This window comes from Chaetodon trifascialis, chromosome 11 (genome assembly GCF_039877785.1).
Source record: "Chaetodon trifascialis isolate fChaTrf1 chromosome 11, fChaTrf1.hap1, whole genome shotgun sequence".
Classification (NCBI taxonomy): domain Eukaryota; kingdom Metazoa; phylum Chordata; class Actinopteri; order Chaetodontiformes; family Chaetodontidae; genus Chaetodon; species Chaetodon trifascialis.
Window position 1 is genome coordinate 10497782 of NC_092066.1, and position 26890 is coordinate 10524671.

A 26890-nucleotide genomic window follows, 5' to 3' on the forward strand; every position below is an offset into this window, starting at 1 on the left:
GTAAACAGCTAATCTGACTTTAGCCAACAACTGAGCACTGCCTTGACACAATAAACGCAGGAGATCCATCTAAATCCCAACATAAGCTCTGCCCACGTACTGCGTACAGACGGGCATAACACAACAGACACCCTCTATTTCTGCATCCCCCTGGTGCTCATGGGTAATAGCATTTGTTGCAGTGACTCTTTTATAGTCTCAAAACAATTTGATGCGCTGTGCCTACATTGCTCCTCTGCAGGTTTCACTTCAGAGGTCAGACAGAAAACTCTCCTGGTGTGTATGTGGTGGCAGAGCATCACCACAGGGGGTCGCTGTTGCTGTATGATAATGCTAAACACATTTGGGCAGACAATCATAAAATTATTTGCAGACAGGCGTCTTTTACTGCTCGCACTCAAAGGAAATGCAGAAGGTCTCAAAGATGATTAGATAATACACAATCTTCTTTTTTACATGCATATTTGTAACCAACCAAAGACACTGCCTGCTTATGTTTTCTAAAAATGCATTAAAAGATGTTAAAGATGCCTAATATGTATTCCTAAATTCTAAGTTTTGCGTGCACATATTTTAACTTCCAGTACACAAAAACAAGGATCTTAGCCACAGCCACACAAGACTAAAATCTGCCAGCTTGTGCTCACTGTGGACAATCCACCACCAGCGTGCACATAGAGGTTGGAAGACGGATATTACATAAGAAGCTCATCAGTGGGGTAGTGGCCCACGCACTCGCATCCTCAGTGGATTCTCTCACTGTTGATCGGCCTCTCACTCAAAGTAAGAACAAAATGGCTGAGGTGACTGGCTGAGGGGGGAAAAATGCAGCAGAAAGGCTGCAAATTTCTGTGAATAATTAGCCATTAAACAGAAGCAGCTCAATGGAAATGAACTGGGTGGCTATATGATTTGGAAGAAACAGCCCCCATTTGCTTAATATATTTACACACAGGATCAAAAGCTACCGGGGGGGGGGGGGGGGGGGGGGCGCTAATGAGGCTCTTACAGCAAAGCAAACATTATTCATGGATTGCATTAAGAAATGTTCCTATGGAGATTGTTGTTATTGTTTATGTGTTCACCCACTACATTTTTATAGTCTTCTATAGCTAAGGGTGTCATTTCGCTGCATGCACTGTAAACAGCAGAGTGTGGTCAGTGGGGTCTTCATTGTGGTTAGAGTGGGTGCTAATGTAAAAACCACACGAGCTTTGACCTTTAATGGGAGGCTGTCTTTCTTCTGTACAGTAGTTTTCAGCTCAGCTCTGAACACCTATTGGAGCGTCCACAAGAGAAAGAGTAAAGTGGACGGCTGGTGTGATCATCAATGCATCACGTGATGGGTCACACAACATTATTTTGCAGAGCGTTTCAAGAGTAATGTAAGAAGGGCTGTAATTAATGATTATTTTCAATATTGATCAGTCTGCTGATTATTTTCTTTGATGGTTGAGAAATCATTGTCTGGTCTTTGTAATGTCAAAAATAGTGAAAAATGACTATAAAACCCATGTTAAGGTGTTCAAGCTGTCTGTTTTGTCCCAGTAGAAGTGTGAAATCATTTTTCAAGCAAACAATCACTCTTCACAGCTTTTCAAATGTGATCTTTTGATGCTTTTTTGATTCCTTTCTTTTTCTTTTCTGAATGTTTTTGGGGTTTGGACTGCTATGTATTGGGTGACTGTAACATATGAGGGGAATTTTGATTGTGAAAATAATCATTTGTTGCAGCCCTGTACAGCAAAACATGCATCTTTGACAGTTTGATGATTGGGTAAAAAAAAAGAAAATGTTACTTAGGGCTCAAGGAGATATTTCACTCTTTTTGCCAGTTTACTGGCCAAATGATTAATCAGAATATAAGAGGCAGATCCACAGTAAAAATACTTGTTAGTTCCTGCCATCACATGAGACAAAGAAAAGCAACATTTTTTTTCATTTCAGAAGCTGGAAGTTGGAAATTGATTGGCATTTTTGCTTGTATAATAAATTAATAACTCAATTATCAAAACATTTAACATTAGCAGACTCATATTCTGTTGATCGACTCATCAATTCAATCAAATCAACTAATCATCTCAGCGCTGACTGTGAGGCAGTTAACACCTCTCAGCTCATGACAAACAGGCCTGATGTGGCACACGAGTCACATTACACCCACAAAAGACAGTAATCTAAAAATCAACAGCAGCTGGAGAAAGGACAAATTCTCTTCCACCAGGTGTTCGCCGATCGTGATGTTTTCACAAACAAACGTCGGCGGTCTGGCTGCGGCACGCCACAAAGGCAGAGGTGTGAGTTGTTGTGACCCTCCCCAGTTCCCAGCAGATGGGCGAGGGTCAACGCCGCTGTCAGATGATCAGCATTAAGCCCCCGTGCGGCATGTGCTGTGTACCAATCGCCTGCCTCCGCTCTCACCGGCCCACAAACCCCTGTTGACTCCACGCCCACTTGCCCATCCATTGCACAGGCAACCAGTTGCCTAGGCAACCTCAAAGCCCTCGTTCCTGTTTAAGTGTCAAGACAAACTCTGTTTTACATTTCACTCACACATCAGTTCATTTTCCATTCATCCATTCATTCATTCATTCATGAATTCATTTCTGCATCTGCCTGTCTCTTCCAGTGAGCAAACCTGACGCTCGAATTTTCCGAATAAAACTGTAAGCTGCCATGTAAAACGACGGAGGCAGACACACTGTTTTCTATCAGTCTTACAGATGACAGTCCTCTGTCTCAAAGTAGGCCGTGTGCAGTGAAAAAACTGATAGAGATCATCTTCAAATAGCTCCAATAGATGAGTATAATTTGAATTCCAATTACTGTGTGCTATTTCCACCAAAGCAAATTACAAGCGAAGAAATGAAGCTACAGCAAAAGTCATGATCAAACTCAATTATCAAACAAAAACTACTAAGTAAGTGTGATATCAGTAAATGGCATAATTTCAGTTACATAACAGGAGCAGGATTTTAGGAGACTGCCCTGTTGTGCAATTTATCTGTTAAGTAATGGTAATAAATATACACTGAAATCAAGTGTCCATGATAGACTGTTGCATTTGTGCTAAAACCCACACATCTTTAAAGTGAGGCTGTGTGGCTAGCACTATTCAAAGCGACAAAGCTGCCTGTATTTGATCAGAAATGACCTTCAGATGCATCAATTCTATGAATTAAATCAAGATAATGCACCAAGAGCTGATTTTAGAAGTGTTTCATGCAACCATTCACGTGTTAATCCAGTCAACAGTGTTTTTTGTTTTGTTTTGTTTTTGCACAGTCACCTATCACCCAGCAAGCCATGGCAGCCTCCACTCTACAAGCAGTGTGAGTGCTGCACGGGGTTAGGAAACTGGAAAAATGTCTATCTGCTGTTTGGTTTTCTGTCAGAGAGAGAAGAAGAAGAAAAAAAATCAGAAGAAACAGAATCACAAGTAACATTCAGTTGAGCCCAGCTGCTGCTGCATTCATCAATGCCAACGCTCTGTCAAGGGGGGCGTGACACACACAGGCAAACTCACTATGACATACACACACAAACACACACACACGCACACGGCTGGAGGCTGACGCTGTGCTCATCAGTGTCACTGCTGCCGAGCCCCTCGCTGCACAAATCACAGCAGGAGTGCAGACGATGGAAGAGGATGCTTGCATAAAGGCAAACATAGAAACAAAGGCTTTATGTGATGCTAACATCCCCCGGCATGAAGCACAGACAAAATATACAGCATGGTGGAAACTGGAGATTAGTATTTTTTAAAAAAAATCAGCGTGAATAGAAGACTTTCACTTCCAATTCAGCAAGGTCTCACAATCTACCTTTTCTAAAAGTGGGAGTCTTTCATAGAAACGCCACAAAATGGTGGTGCGACAAAACCACGAGCTCAACAATTGCACATCCGCAGCCTTACAAGACAAACAAGCACCTTGATCAAGACTGGCTCAGTGTTTCCATGGGTGTTGTATTTCTTTATTCTTCATTTCTAGTCTACATTCAACAGAGCGCTGCTGTCATGCTCTGTACAGCCGCCCACGTTCACCCTTGCAGAGCGCGAGAGAAAGGGAGGAGAGAGGGAGAGAGAGAGGGAGAGAGGGAGGGAGAGTGGGAGGGAGGTAGAAGAGGAAACCTTGCTTTCACAGTGAGAGACCAACGATACATTATGGGAGAGCAAACCATATTGCTCCATGCTGTTTTTCTTACAAACCACTACATGACCAAACAATACGCACACATATTGTACAAATGCAAGGCGGCATGCCAGGCCTCGATAACTACAGCCCTGGTAGTACAGCTGAATAGAGCCGAAAGGAAACAAATCTTTACACCAATAGGTTATGTTCATGATCTTCATATAATGTGAAGATGTTCATAAACTTCAGTAATTTCCTCGGAAATTGATTTAAATGAAAAAACTCGAGAAGCCAGTTCCAAATATTCGGGTACTGTTTATCCCTCAGGTTAGAGCAACATTGATTTTTATGGAGGAAAAGAACAAACTCCTGCTTCTGTTTTTCTAACACATATAAAGTGCTGGATACTCCTTCTTCTCTGTCTAGACAAGATTCAAATTTAAAATCCTGAATACTGCAGCATAATTATGAAAACTGTGTTTCCGAAGCACAGCTTTCATAATTAAGGAGCAGGGAAAGGAAAACAAAGTGCAGTCACGTTATGTAAGACCAACAATTTTCCATACCAAAACCTGTAAAATCTTTAAATGGTATGATGGCAGAGGCGGAGACATGCACAGGACTGTAGCCTCCAATGACGATACTGGGATCACGTCCTGGGAGAAGTCTTCAATTACAAACTTACACATGCAGCTTATTTTAACGGTGGATTTAAACCACCATTTAGACCTTCATGTTGGGATGTAAAGAGAAATTAAACGAGAGAAATTTAGGGACCTTTGTTGGTGCCAAGGGCAGTGGGGGCTTTCTAAAATCCTGGCTGCAGTACCTGACAGCGGATGTTGCTTACTAGTCTGAATGAAATGGTAATCATGTTGGACTTGACTGATCTGTGTTACAATCTGAAGATCGCTCATAACCGTGACCCATATTACTGCAGGGGGGAGGGAATCTGTCAGAAGCAGCTCATCAGTGGGGATGTCTCCTGGGACGAGACTCATGGCTCGTATTCAATGCAGCAAACACAAACGTCGGCTACCCCCCAATTGGCTTATTATGACTTCCTGTTCTCGTCTCCTCTCCCTGCAGACCACTGAGCTGACAGGATATGAAAGGTGAAAATGGCCCACCAGTTTCATACAGCTTGTTTGAATGGTTGTTATGAAGGAAAAGAGGTGCGGGAAAAAAAGAGATAATCAGATGTTTTGGCACCAGATCGAACTAAAATAATTTCTCCATGCACCCTCAAATCCATCTGGTTTACCAACCACACCGTCAGAGGCAATATGTTCCTTATTGTAGCTTGCTATAAGCACTAAATCTCACTTTCCATCTATCCTCACTTCACCAATTAGCTAACCTGTATTGAATCAAATGACAAGAGGGTCAAAGCTGTTCCACTCGCTATTATCCACAGCAAGAATAGCATAAAGAGTGCAGCACATGGCAGCAAATGTATAAGTACAGCACACTGTATGGACACATGCTCGGTGCATCTTTGGGCCCTTTATTTCTGTAGCCAGGCATTGGGTGGCTCGCACTCTCATTACTTGGAAAAAAGATGGTTCTCTGCAGTTCAGTGCTCTCCAGGGGAATAAAGCTTAGAAAGAGACGACGCACCTCTGCCTCAAATTTAACCTTAACTACTTTATTTAGGTGGTTACTGCGAAAGGAGAGAGGGGGGAAAGAAAATGCTTTTATGCCATTAAATTTAACCTGCACAGCGAAGAATATAAAAGCCAAAGATTACGGAATAACTGTATTGATCTGGGGTGCAGCTTGATTGCAAAACACCCCAAAGTGATACTTGTCTGTGGCCTGTGACTAAGCCTCGAGAAGGGGATTTGTTCTTATGGGCATGTTTTGGATGCCAGATGAGCTAGATGTTGTCTTGTTGAGAGGCAGGGCAGCCTACGTCAGCACTGCAGGCTGCTGTCCAACACCACTGAGCAAGGACGCAGGACAGACAAGCATGATCTGCAAAAAGGCCTTTTCCCTCCAGGATTTTCCTCTCGAGCCTGGCAGCGCTCTGAGCCCGTGAGTCTAATTCTGCCACCAGGCCAGTCCCTGGCATCCTCTCCAGATGGCGGTGAACAGGGGGGTGAACAGGGAGATTAGGAAGAGAGTGATGACTGGTTCCTGACTACACATCCGGTGGCTGAGTCCCATTCTCTTCCTCCTCCTCCTCCTCCTCCTCCTCCTCCTCCTCCACCTCCACCACCTCCTCCTACCATCATATGCCAGGCATGGCCACAGAGACCGGATGCTCCCCTGTATTTGTGCTTCAGCAAGGTGTTAAGCTGTTTATTAGTAACATGACATGATGCTGTGGTGGTGCTGTAATGTCAACGCAATACAAACACCAAGACAGCCCACATGAAGCCATTAAACGGTGAAATGGAGAAACTGTGGTACTGCAGCATAATGATTTGTTTACTCCTGCACAGGCACTGCTTTGTTTAATTCAACAAATGACAAATATATTTGTGTAAAACCAGACAGAAAACTTGAACGACTGTAATTAAAATTAAATTCTATTAGAGCAAATGATTATCTGCTCTGGTTCATAGCATACAAATAATTTCTTCACAAAAACATCCCCCTTTTAGCAACAAAAAAAGCTTGAAAATTTGAGGTTCATCGTTATCATTGTGAGACAGAAGCGAAAGCTAAAAACTTGAAATAATTTACAGAACGAGCAAATCTGTGTGTGAGGATGACAAGAAGGCAGAAAGGATGAGAAAAAGTGATGCAGACTGCAGAGCAGAGTGAATGAGAGACGGCAAGCAAAAGACCATAAGAGAGCGTCACAGCAAATTTCACACTCCAAATCTGGCAAAGCGTTTCGTCTGGCCCAAAACGCTAAATTCAACTAGCGTGGAAAGAGTTGCGTCAGCTTCTATTTTCTCAAACTTTTGGAAGACTTTCAAGAGATGCTCCCGCCAAACTCCTGCTATGTGATGCTGAAAGAATGCTAGAAAACAGTAGGAAACAAAAAAAAATCAGAGACTTCCCCCTTTGTTTGGAAAAGTTGATGAGACAAGGAAAAGTGGCAACTGTTGCAAAAAAAAATACCGTGCGTCTACAAATTATAGGCTCAAAGTGCAAAGGCAGTAAAGAAAAGTGAAGAAAAAGTGGTGACGTGACAAAGGAAAAGACGTACCAATATGCGTATTTAGTCATTTTAAGCCAAATTGCTATCATTACCAATATGCACATTCGTCTCCATCATCTCCCTCACAGTCATTTCTGTCTTCTTACATAAAGGAACGAATGAGAGAGAAGTAAGTGGAGGACAAAGAGGAAGAACAGATGAGGAGCACTCAGGAGTAGTCAGGCAAAAGTTGCTGTGCTGTTTCCAGCGTGCAGGTTGATTTATGACTCTCCTGTTTAAGTATGAGGCTGCAGATCTTATGTAACTCCATTCAACTAGGAGAAGCCGTGAGCCACTCGAGGGTGGCAATGAAAGATTCCTGCACCGCCTGTGCCCGTTTTCCTTTGTCACATCCCTTGATTTTATAGTCATTACAGAAACAGGCCTGCAAAAGCAAAGAAAGACCGCAGCCATCTGCATCACAAAAGCCTCCCACCATGCTGTTGTCGACCCTCGGGTCTTCAAGCCAATTACAACACATGCAACATCTGATGATACAAAAAACCTCACATAAAAGCATACTTCGTCATTTTCTCCTTTGATCTGCCACAGCATCATATTATGATGCATATTTAAGTAAATGAGGTAATTTTCACAAACACTGATGGAAAAGCTAAAACTCAATGATAAATGGCATGTGATTGTAGGCAGTGTAGTGGTGAGGTCTGACCATAAGCAAGCTTCTCCCAAGGCTGGAATCAAAAGATCAAAATCATGCTTGGTTATGTCACGTGGGAGGACAGGACAACTGTGACTGAGGAATTTCAGGAGGAATTTCAGATGTGACCATAATTAATTATTGCCATGGGCTTTAACATACTGATGGTTTAACACTTGGAAGTGTCCATTTCTGGAGGTGTGACCAGTTTAGCCCAGTCTGTTTGGGCAGCCAAACATTACAACATTGATCAATGGTGGTCTCATATGTCCAAAGTAGGACTCGACACACCTCAGTAAGGTCATGCAGCCGCTGGGATGCTGAGGAGATGTAAATGCACATTACAGTTTAAAACGCTAAGAAAAACAGTTCAGCACTGGAGCTCTATGGATGTTAATGTTGGTCAGTCAGTTAGTTAGTCCACATCTTTGGTCCAGGCTGAAATATGTCAATGACAGACATGACATGCACTTGGTCCAATCCCTTCGTTTATGACCAAGTACCTGAGTACAAAGCTGAGAACATCCCCATCATCCACAGCTGTTTTTTGTCTAGTGCTAATAAGCAAACATTAGCATGCTAACAAGCTAAACAAAGACGGTGAACGAAGTAAACATGATAGGCTAACGGCGTAATGTTAGCATGATAGCACTGTCATTATGAGCTTGTTAGCATGCTTCTGTTAGCATTTAACTCAAAGCACTAGAGCTGCTAGCGTGGCTGCCAAATTGTGTCTTATTTCTTAACGGCCTGGAGTGTAACATAGTTTTGTGTTGACCTACCATTGTGCACATTTACTGGATGGTTCAACCACAATAACCTTAGTAGGTAGCCATTTCCAGCAAAAGTTCTCACAAAACAACTAACAAACGTTAGCATTTGAGAAACCCCTGGGGTGGGTGAAGCCCAAAACAGAGCTAAAAGGATAGTTTGCAGTCCTGCTATTGCAGTTTCTTTGTTTTGGCCTTCACAATTAATGCTGAATAGAAAAACTGTGGAAAGAACATTGGCCAAATGAATGAGTGGTGCAATTTACAAAAACTAAATTATAAAATCAGACGTTAAGTATAATTGGGCTGTAAAATTTTCACTTTAGTTGTGTTTATGGTTTTGATAAAAGACATGAATTATCTGATTTATACACACTTGAATCAATAAAAGCAGGACTACTCTTTGATACGTACAGGTTTGTTTTATGAAGTCGTTCTTCATAAGTCGCTTTCTGCACTGGCCAATTTTTCAGTCCTTCATCACTTTATTTAATTTTTAATCACACACACCCTATTAGACATCGTTTGTGTGGCCACACTGTCCATGTCAATATGATGACAGCAAGTAATTAATAGATGTAAACAAAGTCCAAATCATTCTGCAGATGCCATGGAGCTTCAAACAGCTACAAACCACAGACTCTCACCCCCGCCTGCAGCACGACTGTAGGGATCTCCATCAGTCCGTAAAATCAAAGCTCAAGGGGAGTAGGTGTTGTGTTTTGACAGACGTGTTTCGAGTCAGTGCACACATTAAGTGATAAATACTGAGACCAATGCAAATAATGAATGATAAATAGCAAAGTATGGACCCTACAACGCTCAACGTGACTGCACATAACAACCTTGTTAGCATGAATCAGTGCAATAAAACTGAAAATAAGTTTATTCCGAGCTTTTAATGTTATTGTTATTACTTCAAACCATAGGATGAAGAAATATGAATGGACTTTGTGCTGGTGTGGTATGACTGAATCACTCACGTGTTTGGTCAAATGTTGAGCTTTCGGTATGTTTCTGATACACAGAGGGGTCCCATTCAGTGTGAAGTGACTGGTACTGAATACTGCCCCCTTTTCACAGGGCCAGAACAGAACTCCAAGCCGACTGTGATCATATGTATAACAGAGATACATGACCTGCAGAATTCCTACCTGTGACAGTCTCTGCTATTAATCCAGCTGTGTTATTTGATGTTTCTGAGCTGAATTGACTGGCTTGACGTGTTGTCAGGTGACTAGAGGGCAATCTTCATCTTAAAGTGTCACTTTACTCAGCTTCTGTTGCTCCTGTGTAAAGTAGACTCTGGGTTTTTTTCTCACTCCTACGTTCATGTTCTTGATTTTATCTTTACAGATAGCAGCGTCACTGTTAGCAACACATTTCACCATTCCTAACACTTGTGCAGTGCCAGGCTCTGACCACAATTGCTCATGGAACAGCATGGGGTGTCCCAGCCGTATGGAAACTCTGCATAAGAAGAGTGTCTTCCACTGCAGCAAGGCTGCAATGTACACAATAATTACATGGCTGGCTTAGCAAGAGAAGAGGCACAGGCGGATTGGACAAATTGCTACGTGTCATAAGTGGGAAGGAAGTAGGGCAGCTGAGAGGATGGCATCCCCATCTGGAATCCTCTCTGAAGGTTATCACTATGAGCAATCCCCATGCTCCAGAGGAAGATCAAGAACCCCTTGTGTTCCTAAGATCTCTTAATACATCATCAGTAGTGCCCTGCTTATAACCTGCCCCGGGCTACATGCCTCTTCCCTTTCACAGACCATATGTGAAATATATTCAGTACAGAAACCAAAGGGTGATGTGACCCCCTTTTTTTTTGCATTCGATAGATTAGAAAGCCAATTCAGCCAAATTAACATTTTAGGAGGGTTATGGGTAGATTGCCTGCCTGCACATTTAAACTAAAGGTCTTACATCACCTCAGAGAGTAAAAGTCTTTGGGAGTTTGAGCTCATAAAACACAAATATTTTGGTCCTTCTTATTCAGTCCTTAGTGAGTCCCCTGACCCTCAGTTTAACTGCCATCGTACACAAAGTCCAGATGGCCATGGCCACAAAGCACAGCCTCACTGATACACAGGTACTGTTACACCAAACTTGACAGCTGGCTTTTAAAATTACTGAGGGTGAAAGGGCAAGGATTGAGGGCTTTGTCTGCATGAGGACAGAGCAGACGATGAAGCTATGCCCAGTATAGTGGGCTAGATAACCCTCAAATTGTGTATTAATCCATCTAGATGTATCATCAAACAGATATTATAACTGTACATCCTAATATCTAACAATAAGGGTCACTGCTTGTGTATGTGTTCATTATGGTCTGTATTTGTGAGGCTTACCTGCAGGGTTGGATGATGTTGAGAATCCATCAAGGTGGGCCGCACGCAGCAAGGGCATGAGGAAGAGGAAACAAAGGAAATCAATGAGAAGTTCAATAGGTGTTAACTTGAAAATAAATCAGCTGGCCAGAGCTCAGTGGGTTACTCAATAAGGCAGTGTCTCCCATTAGAAATCAATTATATCAGTTTTCCTATAGGTATACCCTAATCTAGTAGTACATGACCCTTGAGCCACATCCAAGGATATGTGACAAAACACATTCCAGAATAATCATTAATGATCAAGCCAAGATAAAACACCAAAATATGTGTCCGGCATGCTGTCAACAAACATCAGCCGTCTTGTCATTTGGGAAGTCAATATGATTCCAAGTTTGACACCTTTCAGAATAAATTCCCAACCAGCCTTGTGATTTTTGCTACATCAGTGCGGTAATAAGTAGGAAGTGTTCTCATGTGAAGGTTTAGTGTGTTGACAGTTTGCTGATACTTGCTTATGACACTGCAATCTGTCTAAGGTAACTCAATAAAGGGGTTGAAGAATGTTGCTCAAAATACGAAATGAATAATTCATGAAGTCATCACAAAGAGACACAAGTTGTCAGGGTAGGCTTTATCTAGTACGAGTCCCCATATGGTTGAGATTTTCACATTTGTGTAAGATGTCAAAGACAAGTGAAAGATGTCTGACATCAAAGCTCAGTGATCGACTCTTCACTGCAGACAGCGGAGGCTTTGTGTGGTTTTGTGTCAAATCTGAATGGCAGCATTAAATCAGGGTTCTTGCATGATTTTTATGGGGTTCTTTTATGATTTTCAGTACCTTTCTGAAGACAACAATATAATTTAAGACCCAAAGAATGTTTGAATAATTTCTTTGATACAAAAGAGACATCTTTAATGTATGTCTTCATTCGACTTGAATGAATGGTGCCTGCTCAGGTTTCTGCTGTGTTGCCTGCAAACAATGCAGATATTAGCATAGCCCCACCAGTTGCCGTTGTGGACCGCTGGTGCTTGAAGGTCTTTCAGCATGAATAACACCTTATTTTGCTTCCTGGTGGCACCAGCTGCCTCCAGAACTTATCTTCCTCCAACCATTTGTCACTAGACTTGCATCTCCCAAAAAAACTTCTATTAATGGCAGAGTCTCGCATTGTCCAATATTAAGTTAGTCACTGAAATATACGCCTTTGCATGTTTTATGGTAGGCTAATGTGCATGACAATTTTCCCATTATTCTTAAATGCACCATCTGCAAATTTAATACCAACAGCAAATTTAAAGACAACTTATGGCCTGAGTTTTCTTGAGTTTAGTTTTAGACCTTTCAGGACTTTTAAGCAGCCATGGGTAAATGGAAATAGAAGGTTTTTGATGAAACTAAAGATCAGGTGATGTTCCCATTCAGTGACGTGACAGCAAAGTAATCACAGACATCAGAGATGTTCCTTATTGGATTTAGATAAACTGCGGTTGTTCTGTTCAATCTCAACTTGAAAAAAATCTGCTGACGACCAGATGTTTAATTAAGATATTTGATTCTCCATCCATCCTGTCTATCCAGGCCCCTCTTCCCTCTGCTTCTATTTGACCTGATAGCAACGGGCCTGACTGAAAAAGAAATCTCAGGGAAATGTCACTGAACAGGCATTACGGCAAGAAAAGGTTTTTTGGTCACTGCCCTCCATTCACATGAATTTTCTGTCCATCCAAGTCTGACGAATGCTCAGACAAGGCTCAGCTTGATTAATTTTGTGTGACATATAAAAAGTTTTAAACATTTCATAACATTCTGAACATAGAACATTCGAAATCTCCTCCATAGAGCTCTTCATAAGCAAGCGATCCAACAAAAATGTGAGTTAGAGTGGGTGTTATTTTCTCCAGATGGACACAAGAGGACAAATTATCCTGGATGTTCAAGCAAGGCTCCACGGAAACGACCAAACAAACTTAACAGTTTCCATGTTAAGGACAAATTAATGTGTTTCGAGCTTCTTCTCGGTTGGACTGTATGTCCAATAACTCACAGTCATCAAAAAATCACTCCATGTTAGGCCTTGCAGCAGCTATCACCGTCCTTGAGTCAGTGCAGGCTGAGGTGTTGCATTGCTCAGCACGGGTCATATGCAACCAGAGGAATTTTCAATGAGTCATCAGCATACCAGTAATTCACACAGTCCATCATATAATAGCTTGCTCAGTTCTTCCTGCAGTCAAGTAACTAAATGTGTTGTGAGACACTGCTGACACGACACATGAACTAGAAAATGAAAGCAACAAGCTGTGGAATATAAGTAAAACTACCACACAGAGGCTAAGAATTAATCTGCCCACTACTTTCTCAATTCGTTGTTGTTGATAAAATTTAATAAAAAAGTAAAAAATGTACATTATAACTCCCCACAGCCTAAGATGGTGGCTTCAAAATCACAGTTTTATTCAAAAATCTGTCAAAAAATCCAAAGATATTCAATTTACAATGATACATGACAAAGAAAAGCAGCAAACACTCACATTTGAGATCTTAAAATCAGAGATTATTAAGCATTTCAACAGTTGCAGTTGCTGATGAATTTTCTGTTAACTGATTAATTATCGATTAAGTTATTCCCCAGGCCGAGAACATGCAGATCAGGCTGAGGGAAAATTAACTGCAGTCATTCGCAGTGTGCTTGTCTGCAGTATGTGGCTGTCCAATGATCGACAGGCTACTTTCCCTGCCTTTCACCCTGTGCATGCTGGGACATGTTCCACCCACCCACCCCCAGTGACCTTAAACAGAACTAAATGGATTTAGAAAGTGAATGAACTCATGTTTGAGGGTGACTTTCTCTCATGTGTGACTGCACAACTGCTGCCAATGAACCTGTTTGAAGATGTTTGAGAGAACAAATACTGCGCTGAATTATTTCATCTATCCAAATGTACCAGACCAGTGACTCAGGCTCAGACAACCTCAGGTCGCTCCGTCCTCTTGGGGGCTCTATCTGATGCGATCTGATCCCTTCTTTGTCAGAAATAAGGATGTCTAGTCCAGGAGCGACTGCAAACAAAGGGGTCTGAGCCAGCAGTCAGTGCGATAAGGGGCAATTATCTGCAAAGAGGCTATAGAGATACTGAGAGGCCCGAGTATAAAAAAAAGGTGGTTATAATCCCTGAAAATGGGAGCCGTCTTAAGAGGCTTCCTCGACGGCAGACTTACCCTCACCACCCTAATTCCTGACCGTCGGTCACAACATGACACCGCTCCAATACCTTGTCCCTACCCCTCCCCCTATAAACCGAAACCCCCATTACACTCATCTCCTCTGGGTATTGCACTCAACTGACTCCCATCCAGGTCAGGGCCAAAGGCCTGTGTGTGGAGAAATTCACACATCCAGAGAGTACCACATACACACCACAAGCACTCACGCAGAGCTACTCCAGCCACCTACTTGTGTTACATAACACATGCCACTGCCTACCCATCCACCGCCAGATCTGCACTCCACTCAGCCACTGACGGAGATGCATCACCAGAGCTCTGCAGAAGTGTTAGAAACAACGCACTTTCCCATTTCTCTGCCTGGAAGGCTCATTTCAGACACGAGGACAGGTCCTCTGGGCCGCTGGTGCTAAATGACTTCTGCCCATCCTGACGGTGTAAACTGAGATTTCAGTCAGATGGAAATTTCCCAAACGTGACATCTGACAGTCCATGAGGGTGAGTGTGGCCAAAGGATTTGTTTTGAAAGTGGACCACTAATCACGGCCAAGTTCTCACTCGCCAGCCCACTAAAGGTAGGGTCCTGTTTACTAAAAGCCCTATTGGCATGAAGAGACCACAGGAAGGTTTGTTTTATTGTGTAAACAGACAAAATGTAGCTTTGAATTAGCTCGGGCACAGATTAGCCGCCAATTTTCAGCCAGATTTCACGCCAGATTCTGACACAACAAAAGATACCTTTTTTGAGTGGGTGGTCTCTTGAAGCCAAATATGTGAAAAGCCACAATTTAGTAGTGTGAATATTTTCAGAGAGGCCCTACACAAACATTAGTAACATGAGTTATCCCTCAACTTTAAACATATTTTGTGTAAGTGCTTTCTATGGGACAAATAACACCGAGCCCTGCAAGTCAACAGCACAGTGCTGCTAAGAAACCAATTTGCTGAGGAAATAAATGTCCGGTAAATGTCTTAGAAAATGGATACAAATGGCTCACTGTGCTTTAACACAGCAGCAGGGCGCATCTCCAGATACCAGTTGGTCCAATTTCACAACAGAATGGGCCCAAGAGCACAGTGGGGCTTGAGATGTACTGTGTGGCAACACAAGTGTCATAATTCCTCCTTTTTTAACTGTACAGAGATTTATTTGAGGCCAGCAGTTCGTTCCAGTGCGCGGATACAAAATCGAGCAAGAGCTCATCTTCTGAGAGCAGTGGCAGGTTGCTGAACAGTGCACTTTTCACGCCAGGCTCCTCAATGAGGAAAATCTCATCATCCAAACCGGAGTTGTCGAGAAGCTGCACCGACAGCCCAGAGCGACACTCTGAACGGCTTGTATCACATGAGCACTGCGGAGTGTCCGTTCACACAGAGGACAATACAGTCGCTCAGCTTACAGTGCTGTCGCGTATCAGAAACGCTGCATTTAAAAAAAGGACCAAATGGCGTTCAGCGACAGCATTCTGGTAACCTCTTTCTTCCAAATCTCCATAGTAACATCGCTCCAAACTGGCATGCCATTAAGAATACAACTCTTATGAATGGCTTCTTCATATTTTATTCACTTTTGGCTTCTGATGTTTGACGTTGGCCTCTTGTGTCCAGGCCTGCTAGAATTTTGGCTGAACCTGGAGATAAATGTGCTGTCTTGTGGCTAGAGGCTCCACTTTTTTTAACGCAGGGCAACTCTCCTAACACTTTTGATGATTTATGCACATGTGTACAAATACCACAGCAATGAAGTCATTAAGCTTCCTACACACAAAGACATATTAGCCATTTTGCCTCTAGAAATGTTTGAAAATGAAGGCTTAGTTTGCAATGATAAACTTAAACCCCTTAAGCCACATGGGTATAATCTATTAGGGTTATGATTTGTGCTCACCACAGGTCATTATTTGCTTGCGAAATGGAAAAGAAAATGTTTTCAGACTTAAAAATGTTCCGCAGTTTTGAAGAATTATCTCGTTAATAATGCAGTTCTCGATTATGGGGCAGCATCTGGTCGGTGGACGGCTGACATTTGGGTAAATGTTCGAGCCATGGTTGAAAAATCACATGTGGGAAACAAATACGAATTCAGACATGCAAAGAGTGGACAGCATTCAAAGCCAGAGAGTGCCACAGGAAGTGAATCTTGACGGCTTGGAGCCGAGGTCCTGCACTAATGGAGTTTTTTCTGAAAATCAGATGTCGGGTCCAAAATGGGAACTGTGAGTGTGTTCCTTGAGGGGTTGTTGTGCATGCAGTTCACATACCCCACCGCATGACATGAGCCCTGGGTCATGGCCAGGGGGATTCAGCAGTGGAACAACTTTAGGTTATTCCAGTCGGGGAAAGCAGGAAACAGGGGTATAAACAATAAACGGGGGTCACATTACATTTCCTCTCCAGTGATTCCCACAGAAATAAAACATCCCTTCACAACAGACCCTCCTCAGAGTTTAGCTATGATTCACAAAACAAGTGACCAAAATATCAGTGCTGATCCAAACTCAAGCTTAGCAGCAGATGCTTCAGCGCAGATTCAAACTTTGTTTTTTCCATACTTTATTAAAACCAACTGTCCACCGCAGCTTTTGTTACAATGGTGACATGCATTTTCCCACGATCAGCAACTAAATAAACTGGAAAACAAGCTCCTGGCATGTTGCCTGAGTGAGTCCTTTGAAGACAGCCAGCACAAGGCCAGAGGACATGTTAGAACACCATCAAAACAATGACATCTCCAACAGGAATGTGGGACCTGAGTGATAGCGCTCAGCTGGCACATGTTAAACAAGCTGTACTGACAAGAGGGCTCACCCCAGAAAAGTCAAACTATTCTCAGTCCAATGAGCATAAACTAAGAAGAGCTGATAGGATATATACAGTAGGCATATTCTATTTAAAGCCAAGTGTGAGAGCAAATGTCAAACTGCTGAACACACACACCTCTAGCCTTAACTTCTACAAATACACCACATGATCCTCCCCTTAGGGTGGCTGAAGCGAGAGCTGAGCATAATGGAACTGATTTTATCCTCAGAAAAACCATTTTATATGTCATTTTTAAAAGGACCAGGCTTTTATGGGGGGTTTACACTCAGTCGGACTGAAGTGGTAGAAATACGAGCAGATAAGAATCGACGCCACCCTTCAACCTTTTGCTCCACAGGATTCAATGACACAACGGAACAGTAACTTTCATGAATAACTCCGGCAACCTCATGTGGAAATAAACAGAGTCAAACGTGTCCTTGAAGACTGAAAAAACTGTGACATGTCCCTGAGCTGTGAAGGGAATTACATTGAATTTCCACAGCCCTGAAACCTTTAAATAGGGCATTCTCAATTACAGGAGTAGCTGACTTCTAACACTAGAGCTATAACTAGCATAGTGCATGCTGTCATCCTCTGCAGCATTATGGCCTGACATACTGTACGCCACACTTCCTTTATCTAGCATTTTCTTCCTCGGTGAAGAAAACGTGCTCCCTGAGGGAAACAAAAGCGCCTGTATGAGATTTGTCTTCAAGAAAATACAGCAACTCCTTTCCTAAAACATTGAGAAACTGAATAACTCAAACAAGATCAGTTTGCTTTTCTGAAAAAAAAAAAAAGTTCCTGCAGTTCAGGTTGATTCTTGGCCAAGTTTCTTCATTCATCCCCAATTAAAGGAGATCTGATTCCTCACACCGTTGAATTTCCATAGACAAACTGGTCTCAGATAACCATTTCTATTCTAAGGCCACTTCATTCTTCACCATGATCCTCTATCCATCCCCAACCTGGATGAGGCCAGAATCTTCCCACAGTTAGTCACGGGACTGCTGGCAGGCTGAGGGGACTTGGAGGCATATGCGCCTTTCCATCTGTTGCTCACTCACTGCTTTCCAAACCCCTTCCTCTGTCAGCAGCCATCTGCTTCCAGCCCTACCCCACTGGCAGGAAACATGAGCACTTCCATAGGATATGGACGATGCACAAATTGAAAAGAGAGAGAGAGAGAGAGAGAGAGAGAGAGAGAGAGAGAGAGAGAGAGAGAGAGAGAGAGAGAGAGAAAGAGAGAGAGAGAGAGGAGTCTATAGCAAATTTAATTGTCTGCTGTCTCAACCTTAAAACAAAACCTGATAATGTTGATAGAGGGAATTATACATTTAAACTTTGGAAATTTGGTAGGTAACGATTATTTTCATTATCTGCCTCTTATCTGGATTAATCAATTAATTGTTTGCGGAGCTGCAGCGATTAGTCGATTGATAGAAAATGAATCTGCAAATATTCTGATTAACAAATAATCATTTAAGTCACTTTTAAACAGAAATTCCATATATTTCCAAACATCCGATGCTTTTCTTTGTCATACATGACAGGAAACTGAATATTTTTTGGGTCTTGGACTATTTGTCCGACAAACAAAGACATCTGAGGACATGTGGGCTGTGGGGGATCAAAAAACAAAATTTTTCACTCTTTTTTTCACTCTAACATTTTATAGACAAATTGATATGTCTGGAAAATTATTGGCAGACAAATCGCAAATAAAAATATTTGTGTGGATTATGTGTCTGTAAATTGACTAATTGATTCAACATTTGACACAAAATAGTGGTGGTTTAGTGGTATAGTGGTACCATTATCGTGGTGGTACAGTAGTGGTGTGTACTTATCATACGCACATATAGCAGAAAGAAAATATCAACCTTCTTATATCACCATACATCCCCAGAAACTCAAATTTTTTCTTTTCATTCATTCATTTAATCTAATGAAGCTGCTAAACACCCACAGATTCATATATGGTTGGGACACGTATCTCTTCTTCTGTAGTGAAAACCCCATGATTAAAAATGAACTCAGCTCAGAAATTCAATGGCCCTTCCCTTCAATAAAACATTAGATCAGAACTACTCCAACACGATCCATTAACAATGTCAGAATATGGCAGAGTGACAAAACAACCCTCTACTTTCTGCTCATAAGAGATTAGGATGAGTATGCTCTACTATACTAAATGTTCCTTTAAAAGCAAAAACCTCCAACCAGCGCACCCCCGGCCCTCCACATTCACAACACAAGAAAAAAATTAGCTGTCCATCAATGGAAGAGAGAGAGAGCCTTTGTTCAATAGCACAATGGAGGACATTCTGCTGTGGAGGATAGCGTCACATTCAATAAGCCAATGCTGAGGTGCTGCAGCAGAGAGAAGACAGCAGGGCTGATGCAGAAATGGCACCCTGACCTCAAAGACCTCCCAGGCCTTCAGACCAAGCCTCTGTTTACAGCTCAACATTCAGCTCATCTCTGCTGACCCACGGTCAAGAGTCGGGTGCAGTGTCAAAATCCATTTCAATGGGGTTGCAATGGGCGTTGTGAAGCTGCAAACTGTACAGGCTAATCACAAAACAGGGAGTCTCTTGTGAGCGAGGCATGTGCAAACACTGTTATCTGGTGTGCATCTGTCAGGGGTGAAGTCTGTTACTACTGCACTCACGAGAATAAACCTGTGACGTAAACCTGATGTCAGCGTTTTTTTCAACACTGCTCTCAAGGATTAAACATGGCTGTAACCTGATACTCTCCATGCTGAACCCAGAGGTGATTCAGTTGCAACAGATGCTACGGAGGATCTGACAATGCAAAGTCAAAAGAAGCTTATACGTTTATCAATGCCCGCCTGGGCAACTTGACATGAGAGCTGCATGCACGTTTCAGGTGTTCAGATTAATCCGTGTTACATCACATCAAAAGGCTCAACTGAGAGCTTGACGGTGGTGTTGTAGACCTCTGAGACGTGAGATACAGCTAAGAAGCTCTTTCGTCTTCTGGATACAGGATCTGTCTCTTCTCCAGCACAGATGCAACTGAAGTGAAACATGTCATTTCTGGGTAATCTGTGTTTGCCTCCTTTTCAGAAATACTCACTGCCAGGAATATAAAGGACACTGTAGAGCTGCATGGGTCTATAGTGACATCCCTCATTCAGTTCCAAAAAATACCATTATCACATTTTCACAATTGATTTGAAGAGGAGCTAAACATTTTGGATGCCCTCATGTCTGTGCATTAAGAGCTGGAGCCAGGAGGCTTTATGCTACTTTAGCTTAGCATAAGACTGGAAGCTGGGGGAAGCAGCTAGCCTGGCTTTGTCCGAAGTTCAAAATCATGTCTGATAACAGCTCTAAATCTCACTACTTAGCTTTGTTTGTTTGTTTAACCCGTACACAAAAAGGTACATAAATCTGAGTTCCTATGGGAAGTTGTGTTGTAACTATTTCAGTCAGGAGCAGTGACTTCCTGGAGTCCTCTTACCACCGCAAATTGTGGTGTCTACCTTTCTGGTTGCACACAGATTAAACAATTGACATACCCATTGATTCGTTTTTGAACTTTGGAGAGGGCCAGGCCAGCTGTTCCAACCTGCTACCAGTTTTAATGCTAAGCTAGGCTAATTGCCTCCAGACCCCAGCTTCACGCTTGACAGACAGACATGAGAGTGGTATTAATCTTCTTTCAATCAAAAGCTAAGTCTCACTAAGAAAGCAAATGAGCATATTTCCCAGGATTTCTATCTATTCATTGAGAAAAAATTACAATAAGCCTAGTTAAATAGTGGAATGCTAACTGGCTAAGCGGCTAACTAGCCATTCTAACAAGGTAAGTCCCATTTAGATCACAAAATCTCTTTTTCATGGGAGACCAGGCCAAGTTAACAGCCTTACAGTGATTTAAACAGCGTGCATGCAAACATTATAAACACACAAACAGTGACCCACACTGTGGAATTAATAGAGTTGTTATTTTAACTTAATGCTGCTCACAAAATGCTAGACATTTGAGGTGTTACAGATAAACGCTAAAATAATGGGAAAATAATCAGTATCTACAAATTTCTGGAGATACTGATCTCCAGATGAGCAGTGTTTAATCTGCGTTTTCCATGCAACTCAGTATGTGGAAAACCAGGCCATGGATGGGCCTATTCCATCCTTCACAGGCGTATTTATGTGAGCCTTTATTTAGGCACAAGATCTACAACTAGTAAATACTTACTGAGCTTCTCTATAAACACACAGCATTCCACATTAACAGCAATTTACATTGACGTACCACGTAAGAGACACAGCTGGTGGTATTGACTGACATTTCTAACTCCATAACAGTTTCTAATCCATATTCACAGATACAGTTTGGAAATATAATGAGCACATTGTGAAGATTTCACTTGCCAGAAGTAGCAGCGGCGTTCTCCTGACACAGATGGTCACAGCGACAACTGTAAGCACATTTCCTCCGATCAAATTCAAACCCCACAACCACACACACGCACACACCTAAACCTTTAAACAGTCTCAACTCATTGGAAAAATCAGACAGCCCAGCCTGTATTTTCATGTTTAATGAATGATTATTAATCACTAGATTTACCATCATGATTCTTGAATTAAACTACAAAAGCTGTATTATGCACAGCTTCTGCTACAGCAAGACAGCATGTGGTCAATGAAAACAATGTTGATTAAGACATTTCAGTGTCTTTCTTCTCGGTGGAGGAAATAAATCCTCCTTCACCAGCAATGTAAATATGCATTATCATCATTCTCTACGTGTGATTAGCAGAGGAGCACTCTGCTCATGCTCTCCTTGGCAACTGACTACCAGAGAGATGCAGCGTGTACCAGGCTGCTTAGGTGACACACAATGCCAACAGAGAGCTCTGAGGCTTCAGTCTGTGTGCTTTTTGTATCTCTCTGTGTCGTCCCTCTTGCTATCTGAGCACACAGCGACCCATTGTGCGGGCTTATTAGTCCTTTCTTGAAATCCCAAGCACCCCTCTTGAGTAGCAGTGGATTTGGGTGACTGCCCTTGCTCTGACATTGGACTGCTGGTTGGAAATATGAACATCAGCGTGAGCCTCTTAAGTTTTATGAAACACAGTTACTACACAAGATACAAGACGACATTACAACAATGTAACATGATGGTGTCCAGATGACAGAAATCTCAAAATGCACACAGGTCCTGAAATCATGACCTTCTGCTGAGAAAGTGGCTAAAGAAAGCAGGAAGGAGTCAAATATTTTCGCTGCTCCTGCCCTTTTCTGCGTGCCAGTCATGTCCCACAGTCTGTTGCTGCTTTTGTACTTGATACACTTGCATATATCCATGTGTTTTCAAAATTACAGAACATTGTAGACATTTGATAAGAATACAAATTAAGGTAGCAATCAGAACTCCCATTGCAAATAGGAGAAAAGAAAACTATTCCCAAGGCATGGTCTTGTTAATGGAACACTCCTCCACAAATAGCTAAAAATATAACTGAAATCACTTTACAGAAGCCGTCTCTGCAGCTGTCTCCATATCTGAGTGATCTGGATTTCATTCCACTTACAAACCCTCCAAATCAAATCCCTGACTACATCCAGGCTCCACCTCTAGTTCAAGGTTCAAGGTGTAAACTGCACTGCGCACCCATCTAGTTTTGAGTCAGCAGAAACCACATTTATAAAAATAATATTAGATTGTTCCTCTGAATAAATGAACCTTCTATTTCAAACAATTAATAATGCAGCAAGGACATGGTATCCAATGTCTTGCCAAATGCCGGTTGGGTATTCATTAGCTTGGCAATCTGAAATAACTGTGGTGCATTAAGAGGACTGCTTAGAGCAAGTAAGTACAACTTGACAGTGACACAGTACATGTTGTGCAGCACTGGTGATGCACAGTTTTTCTGTTGTAATGCATTTCCTTGCTGTCCCTGAGACGATGTGTGACTCGACAGCATACTGGATGGAGTTTAACCGGCCATCGGTTGATCGCTGCTGTGGTGCAGTCCTCAGTTGGATTTGACTTCCTTGGCTGACAGCTGAAAACCTTGCTCTGCAACAAACTTTCTGCTGCATCATCACTGAGGCTGAAAGATGGCCACTGGCAAGAAGAGCCGATGAAATTATCGTGATCATTAAAATGGAAATATGGAGATAATTAACACATTTGGCTGTTAATGAAAAAGAGCTACTGCTGATTAGACATGTTTCCGTGTAGGCAGGACAAGCTTTTTACATGTACATGTTAATTTTTCTCATATTTTTCCAATGAATCCAGTCGTGGTCAGTTCTGTTTTGTATTACATCAAAGTCACTGGGTGCAAATCTTTGCTCTTCATTATTTTTAGCAGCAACCCACAGCTGATCGAGTCGATCAGTTGATCAGTGTGTCCGTTCAGTTCAAAAAACAACTCAATATGTTCCATCATGGGACACAGTTACACAGAGGGTCTATGAGCTGGTCGCTCACATGGAGATGAAGGCTTGTTCGAGACTTATTCCCAGACTACAGACAAAGTTTAACTGACACAGCCCCCGGAAACATTATGGATTAGACCAAATTGTGGCTTTTCGGTTTATCCTGATTGATAAAGTGCCTGTTTGCCTGCCTAGTGACCCCGCTATCTCGTCCCGGGGATTTTAGAGTCATTTTAGCATGATGAAGATTAAGGTTATCAGTCATTCAGGTCAAAGACATTTTTTCCAGTTGGGCCACAAGGTCAGATTGCCAACTAGGTAAAGTGAACAACTGTCATCGCTGCCCCCCACCATCCAAAAAAAGTCAGTCAGTTATTATTCGATAATTTGATTATTTGATAATTTGTTCTTTCCTCAAAACCACAAACTGACAGGCAGAAAACCTGGGGCCATTCCAGTGTAGGCCCTCGGTGGTTTCTGGCCTTTGTGCAAAATATAATTAATCTGCCCTCTATCGTGTGCTGTGTGCACTCTGCTTGATGGGAAATTGAAGGCAACATTGGCCCAAAAGCAATTTTTTGGCCCAAACATGTTACACTGCCACGCTTAAGGCTAATTCTTACTGCCTGGGTCTGCATGATGTCAATGTCGTTACCCGCCCAAGTTCACATAGACAACCACATCGGGATCCGCGGACAGCCCAAAATATGTGACCACACGGAGCGCATAGCAAGGACGCCGACTGCTCGTGCTGGTTACTGCACCAGTGGGAGGCAGCAAAGCACTAAACTGTCTGCCAGAGAAGAAGATTGTTTAGAGGAGAGGTTGTGCGAGGAGATCTGGCGTTACCCACATTAATATAATATATCATCTTTGAAATACACAGACAGCCAAATGGTCATATTATGCAAGCCTCTGGGAACAGTAGTGAAACACCCTCAAGGCCGTAACAGTGAATCCACTTCTACCTCCACATTCCCCGGCCTGGTCATCCTCACAGCTTATCATGAATGTTTGTCTAATTTAGATCAACTTCAGCTGTCCTGTACTCACAAGCATCGTTTTAAAAAAGGAGAAAAAAAATATTATTTGGAACTGAAACATGAATTAGCCCACAAAAACCAAGCAGCCCTCTGAATGCCAATCACTGCAAAGGGAACAACGTGCGGCACATTAACACAAAAACCAGCACGGACTGCCATCGTCACATAAAGGTCTCCTTCATCAACAAAACAACAGGGAAACCTTAGTAACGATGGGAATTCATTTTGTGAGGGCATAAGGCTATAATTTCTATTCACTCTTTCTTCAACATTTTCAGCTAAATGCATGAGCCACCGGTTCCTTAGCAACAGACTCCGCAATGATGCAAGATTGAAGAGGAACAGCTCTGCAGTTCCACAGTGCAGGTGAAGACAAGTCGGCCAACGTCTCCTGTTGCAGCTCTTCAAAGCCTCTCAAAGTTACAGTTATTAGGGCAACTGCATCTCATTTAACAGCATGAAAAAGCCACAGAATGCACATCAAAGCTAATGCAGCGGTTTCGCGACAAGGACACCGAAATCTGTCACGCCTTTTGACATGCCGTGAAGGCTGGGAAATCTCAATTGAGTGCCATTTTCCATTCACATAATGTCAAAGTTTACCTCAAACATGTGAAGAATGTGCTAAACAGATTGAGAAATAAACAGTTACAGAGAGCCTGCTTTGCACTTCTAAACCCGCTTTTTTATCTAGCAGCAGACTTTTGCTTTGGGGCTAAACAGTTTAACATTTTGTATATGACTGCAGGTGTGGACACAATGCCACAACCATCATAGTCTTGTTTTTATTTCTGAGGACACCTGGACAAATAGGGAAAATGTGACATCCTACTGTGAGATTTCTAATCTCAAACATCAACACTAAGCATCAGGTTTAGCACGCAGTGCATCAGAATCAGAACACAAGGGCTTGTTTGTAATCACTTTCGCTTTTGTTGAACAATCACACGGTGAGGAGGATGTCAGTTTGTCCAGGAAGAGAAGCTGCAGTGGACCATAATGCATTCCATAAGCCATGTTTTGAGGACAACATAAAGGTGCGGCGGCCTTCAGTCAAGACCCAACATTCATGAATTTGAAGGCAAGCTTGCTGCATGTAAATGCTAAAATACATCACCTCCTTTATTTTCTGAGAGTTGGTAAAGGGCATTCTGGGAAAAGCAAACTGACACTGAAGTAGACACAACAGCCTGAGGGAGAATTAATCCAGAACAACAGTGAAGTTCAACACCACACAATGCTGGGAGCTGAGGGTGGAGTTCTCCTTCAGGTTGAGTGTTTACTTGTGAAGAAGGAACAAACTACTCGAATCAATGCAGGCCTGTGAATGAAGCAATACGCTTTCTGTTTTGAAGACGTACTGTACATCTAAGAGATAACTTTTAAAAGGCTCCACTGTCGTCCCATCAACGTACAGAATAAAGACAAGCTTTTATTGAGGAAGTTATACAACGATCCTCAGGCATGCTTTCCTCCAAAGGTTGAACTGAGAGGCTGCCCACCAGCTGATTTCTTATTTTCACATTAAGGGTGACTTTTGTTTGCATTATCTGGTTGGTTTTTATGCTGGTGACCATTATGTTGTGTGATGTAAATTAAGGCAAACATCACAATCTATCTCCTATGTGTATCTTCATTAAAGCTGCATTAAGTATTTATGGTTTTAGCATTCAGCTGCATTTCCATGAACCTTTGTCACTGGCACGCTGTCAGTGTCTCAACAGATGTGTAGCTGCTGGATGCTGACAAAATAAGCATTGCTATATTTTTGTTAAAGGCTCAAATAAGGCAAATAAGGCTGCTGAATCTCCCTCCTTCCCCGTCAGCTCCCAAAAACCAACGAGCCACATTGGGTTCAATGAATAATTTCTCAAATTCTACTGCAACTGACAAACTGCAGCTTGATCCATTATATGTGATGGTGCAAAATGTATGGAAATCAACAGAACGCCGCCACAAAGACCTGGAACCGATGGTGCAAGCGTACACATGGAGTCAGTTGCTATAATACTCCTCAAGACCCATGGCAGCAGACTTTGATGGACAGTACACTGACTATTATGTCACACAGCCACTGATTGGATACATGGGCGGGTGAGTAGCAGGGAGAAACCGCTACCACCATTTAAGACGTTCCCATCTGACAGTGCATCATCCTCACTTGTCAAGTTGTAGTTTTACACATGCCAGAGAGGTTAAAGTCGCTGTCATCCATCCCTGGTTAGATGAAGACATTTGGACTTTATTTCCAGCGTGACAAAGATTATACCCACTGTTTGGCCTTTTAACAAACTCGATTATGTCTCATCTCATCTC

General features: G+C 42.3%; 1 protein-coding gene across 2 annotated transcripts in view; it reads right to left on the minus strand.

The window, feature by feature from the left end:
• The window catches only part of agap3 (ArfGAP with GTPase domain, ankyrin repeat and PH domain 3), a 113980-nt gene that overhangs the window by 85689 nt on the left and 1401 nt on the right, over positions 1 to 26890 (minus strand). The gene's annotated exons all lie outside the window — the stretch shown is intronic.